This window comes from Diplotaxodon limnothrissa, linkage group LG17 (assembly GCF_057381915.1).
Source record: "Diplotaxodon limnothrissa isolate DT_005_m linkage group LG17, D_limnothrissa_male_GT1.1, whole genome shotgun sequence".
Classification (NCBI taxonomy): Eukaryota; Metazoa; Chordata; class Actinopteri; order Cichliformes; family Cichlidae; genus Diplotaxodon; species Diplotaxodon limnothrissa.
In genome coordinates this window covers 15321832-15327498 of record NC_140612.1, presented here as the reverse complement: position 1 = coordinate 15327498, position 5667 = coordinate 15321832, and the positions used below count along the sequence as shown (strand labels likewise).

Sequence of the window (5667 nt, the reverse complement as noted above, 5' to 3'; positions counted from 1 at the left end):
TAGTGTAAACCCAGTCCAAAATAAAACACAACAGCTCATTAGGGTTAGTAATTAACAGTATGTAGACAGATGCAACATCAAGACTTTAAATTAAATGTCTGTATCTACCAGAAATAGAAGGAAAAAAAAAACATTGAAGATCACATAACACATTGATAAGATGACACTTGAGTTATGCACATGTGATGCTAGTAAGGTCTGTGAGTGTTTTTTTCTTTTAGTGTCTAAAATGGATAGCAAAGTTGCTATTTGCAATGATTGCTTAGGGTCAGTCCAGTAACACAATGCCAATGAAGTGCTTTCCTTTAACAATGCAAAGTGAAGTGTCCACCTCAACAGCCACAATTTAAAAAAAATTTATGTAACAACAACAACAATAATAATAATAATAATAATAATAATAATAATAATAATAATAATAATAAATAGTCCACTGATATTAGCAATCAAAGAAAATCACATCACCATCCCAAATAAAACTTTAACAAAACATGCCAACATTATGGTCTAACAATAAAACAGCTTGTCAGCGTTCAGTTTTTTTGCAACAGCACAGCAGTAACCATTTAACACTTGCCACTGTCAACATTTATTTTACCAGTGTTTGGGCAAAAAACTTCAGATGGAAACATTTTAACATGGAAACAATTGTTCGTCTTTAAAAGTCCACAAAATATACATTCACCCTGCATTCCCAACTTGGATGATCTGATATCCTCGTGTTGGTGTTGTTCCCAGACCATCATGAAAATGTTGTTCCAGGTTCAACATTGCAAGTGACCAATCACATTGTTGTGACGTTATTCTTTTGCGCGCCAAGCCATTCGTGCATTTATGAAATTCCAATGTTGCAAGGACAATATCAATTCTGCTTACTGTTTATTAAAGGGTTACGGTTAGGGTTAGGGTCAGTTGATCGGCGGACAGAGGCGGTTTCACGCAGCTTAAGTACAGTTTTTTGTTTTACGCCGGTTTTTCCCGAAGTCGCAAAAGTATGACGTCACAACATTCTGATTGGTCACTTGCAATGTTGATCCTGGAACAACATTTAGTATGATGATCTGGGAACAACACCAACACGAGGATATCAGATCAACCTCCTAACTTACCCTTATTTTTAGTATGTATTGCAATTACCTTTACAATGCACGCAATGTAACACAAACTGAATATGAACATATTTCCACCTCATAACAATATGCCTTGAACGCTAATATACACACCACCCTTCAACATTTCTGGTGCAGTATCATCTCTCAATTGAATCCTTTAAATCTCAATACTTTTGATTGTCTCTTACTAGCCCCCCCACAACAGTAAAATCTCTCAAATTGTAGTAGTTTACAAACTTTTCAAAATGTTCTAAATTTCTCTTAAATGTAATTTTCCCGTTATCTGTCATTTACAAATTACCATTTTATTCCCATTCAGCCTCCGAAAAACTTCTGTCCATCTGACAGAACATTCATCATCCAAATTAAAGGTTGGCTTATTCATTCAGTGTATTCTTGAGCAACTGTACCTTGGTCAAGAGTCTGCTGACATACAGATGAAGGAAGAGCTTCTGAAGTACTTCAAAGAAAGCTTTCAGTCTTGAGGTTAACTGAGATTCAGTGCATATATTCCACCCATTAAGAGTGCACATGCAGAGGCCAGGTCTTCCAGGTCATGCAGGACACACTAGATGGTTATACCCACATCGGCTGGAGGAGTGCTGGCATCAGCTCTTTCGATGGTAAAGATAGCAAGGGTAATTTGTTCCAGCTCCCTCTGAACAGCTGTAGCTTAGACACAAAAACATAGAAAAATGGCATCCAGTTTTTAAAAAAGAAAGAAAAAGGGCCAAAGCTACCCTTTAATGACGTAAACACAATATTAGGAACATGCACCCCAGTGCGCCACTATTTCAGACTACAGATTCAACGATAAATATAAATAGTTTGGGTATACAAGAAGATTTCCCAAAACATTTAAACAGGTTCCATGCAAATTACAACAACAACAACATTACAACATGCAACAACATTAGTTATTCAAAATTTGGTTTAATACAGATAAAAAACTAAACTAAAATTACCAACCAATTATTCTTTGAAGAGGATGCTTGGGTCTTCATTCAGGTAAAAAGGTAGTGCCCTGAGGACACACTCCCTCCCCTTTTCAATAGTTTCCTTCTGTAGAGAGTGGCAGAGATACAGGAAGAGAAAACAGATATACTTTAGGATGACAGAAACTCACATTATACGCAAAATGAATGACATATCCACTGCACAGATAGACATGTACACAATACCAACTAATCATCACATGGACATGAATAGTTAACCTGTTGGGCAGGGTTTCCACCACATTATATATGTCCATAATGGAGGTAAAGACAAACTAATACATCATCTTTTTTGCATTCAAAACATAACATAAAAACATTCACTTCTGGTTTAACCTAAATCAAGGGATCAGATTTTACATATGTTTAGGTAATTTAAATTTTCCAACGTTTTGAGTACCAAACTTTGTCTTGCTTAATATAAATGTAAGTGCACTGTGCAGCTACCATACACTAGCTGTTTAAATTTGAAAATGATCTTATTAGCCATAATATTTTGCTACCAACAGAATAACGCACCTGTGTGGCTGGGGCCAAAGTTTGTCTAATTTTCTTCCCTGCAACGCCTCCTTTTTTCTTGAAGACTTTTATGAGCTGGTCAGTGTATTGGTCAAGTTGTGTAAAAAGCCTTGGAACATGTGCAGCAGTAGTAATCCTCACATATTCTGCTTCCACCTGAAAATATGTCAACAAACACAACATACTGTACTGTAAATATACATACTATATGTACACATATACAAACTAAAACTAATGTAGAAAGACCTCATTAAAGCTATAATTTTAACACAAACATTTACACAAAATGCTAATGGAGCCATTACAGCTTTTATTGTTATTTATCAAGTTCCAAAAAATATTGATCACAGCTGATCTGAAAAGAATTTCATGCCTCAGGCCCTTGAACTGCAACCTTTACCATGGTTCAGATGTGGAGAAGAAATAACAGGGGCATGGGATGGGTCACAAAAGAAAACTTAACTTATAAAACAGTTTTGTTTTTAAAAGTATAACAGTTCACATACCACATACAAGCTCAGCAATACCACATACACCACATCAGTATAGGAGGGAGCAGGTAAAGGCAGGATCTGAGATTTATAAAGTAAAACAAGAAATTCATTACTTAATTTCAAGAAGCAAATTATTGTTTGAATTACAACTAAATAAAATACTACTCAGAAGAAAAGCAAGAGATTGACACTGCCATGTGCTAACTTTCTATAGAAGCAATTATCACCAGGTCTGTCGACCTCCATTGTCTGTCCACTCATATGTCTTGAATAATTTTATTAAAAAAATTAAGTGTGTACTTTCACAAACTGTAATTTATAACTACATTGATATGTATAACTCCGCTAGGAAACATGCTGTATTTACAGACCATTTTTACATAATACAGATTACTGATAGAGCAGAACAATGGTGTCACAGTGGCTTTCGCCCTTGACTTTTTGGATTTTAAATGTCACTTTATGCTATCCTTGCTATCCTATTCGATATTTCCGACTCTCGGATTACAGAAAAGGAATCCCAAGAAAGCAAATGGAAAAATAACCCCTTGAAAGAATAACCCCATGAACCCCTGTAGCTAATCCCTTAATAAAACAAAAAACAATAAAAATGTTTCTTACACAGTCCACAAAATAAGCATGTCCAGGACCCAGTAAAACTAATGTAAAACAAGCACACGCAAACGATAAAACATGTCTTGTAAGACAAACGCAAAATATAACCATGCTGGACATATAGATACTACACAACATAGTCAAAGAAAAAAGTGGTCTTACCTCTCAAAGAAACAGTAGCTTGGCGCCAAAACAGCCTTTTTCAGTTAAATTTGAAGTCTTGCGCATGAGCAGGTACAAGCCGTGAAACCTTCTTGTTCTGCGCGGTTTCATTACAACTGTTTTTGCATTACTGCCACCTTGTGGATATACAAGGTATATCGATCCTAATTGACTTAACTTAAATGTTATGCGATCAAGTAACACATTAGTATTATGTACGTTGAATAATAGACACAATTACGTAGACTTGATTAGAAAAACATATGTTAACTTAACAAAAACATATATTTTAAGTAAAATGAAAATAAATAATTAATATACACTGAACAATCCACCTCATTCATTTTTTTGAGTGTTCCTTTAGAGGCAGTGCTATAGTAGAATGGTGTTTTATTAAACAAGAAAAGTAAGGAGGAGTTCAACTAGAAGGAGGTGAACCAGAGAGCTTTAAAGTGTTTATACTCTGTATGTGTGTGTGTGTGTGTGTGTGTGTGTGTGTGTGTGTGTGTGTGTGTGTGTGTGTGTGTTCTGAAACAGCATGTAATTGAATTTCTCATGTACTCAGTGAGCAGGCACACAGCCCAAGATGCATGGGTCTTCAAATGCAGGGTGACAAATTCACAAATGAATGCAACCAAATATAGAAAAAGAGACCCCATGCAACAAACATGTATCTACCCCAAAAAGCATCTTTCGATTTTAAATGTTATCTATATAACAGGTGGAGAGCACTGTATGCTATTTTTTATGATTTTCCTGTGTAAAGAGAAAATGAGTAGACAGAGTGACAGAGAGGAAGGTCGAGGCTAAATGATGAAAAACAACAAAACTGGGTTAAAGACAGAAAGCACAGCAGAACTGAATAATGGAGCAGAGGAGGGAAGAATGAAAGAGACAGCTGCACAGAAAGATGGAGGTAATGAGTGAGGAAAAGTGAGAAATGGGGTCAGACTGCTCAAATAATGGACGTGTGCAACAGTGCAAGTAAGGAGCAGAAAGCTAACAAAGACAAGGCAATCGCTCTGTCAGTCAGGGGCAGAATACCACTGAATATCTCTGGACTCACAGTAGAGATCTTGATTTTTGGGGGAAATTCTAACCTAGATCTCTTGCCAGGATGTGCACATATTAATGTTATTTAAATTTGTCAATTTAGTATTTTTTATTTTATTTTAGTATTTTTTTATATCTGTCTAATTATTCAATCAGATTAACTGACACTCAGGAGATCCATTTTGAGATAATGACCACTTTAACCAAATTTTGCAACAGATGGAAAAATGGGTGCACACAATAGCATTTTGAGTTTATTTCGTATGTCTGACTTCTTATGATGCATTAGAGTAATGGTAAGTTCTAGTGTTATTATTTGTTTGTCTTACTTGGGTTTTGTTTAAAGTTTCATCCATGCTCCCTTTTTATGTGTTATTTTCTGTTTCCTGTGTAAGTCGCTTGTCCTCTATGTCTGATTTTTAGTTATGTCTGTCCCTCGTTTCCATGTCCCTCTCCTTGTGTATCATTCTGTCTCCCCAGGGTCCTGGCTAGACCCTCCATGATAACACCAAGGCCTGGAATGGCGCAGATACGTCTGCAGCCTGTCCACAGCTCGGACACAAGCATTTCACTAAATGTTGTACTGTGTATGTGACAAATAAAATTTGAATTTGAGTTTGAATTTAGTCTTATGTGTTTCATGTCTGCGTTTTTTATGTCATATTGTAAAGCTGTTGTCACAGTCTTCGCGTCATTATGTTTCCTGTTTTATTTTGA

The 5667-nt window shown here is 36.0% G+C and overlaps 1 long non-coding RNA gene across 1 annotated transcript; it reads right to left on the bottom strand.

Annotated features, from left to right (window-relative positions):
* Positions 1-2080: 2080 nt before the first annotated feature.
* LOC146614754 (uncharacterized) lies at positions 2081-3353 on the bottom strand. Its single transcript, XR_014907027.1, has 3 exons — positions 3133-3353; positions 2627-2782; positions 2081-2174 (listed from the first exon to the last, which is right to left on the bottom strand). It is a non-coding gene; the product is annotated as an uncharacterized LOC146614754 (long non-coding RNA).
* Between the last annotated feature and the right edge of the window lie 2314 nt (positions 3354-5667).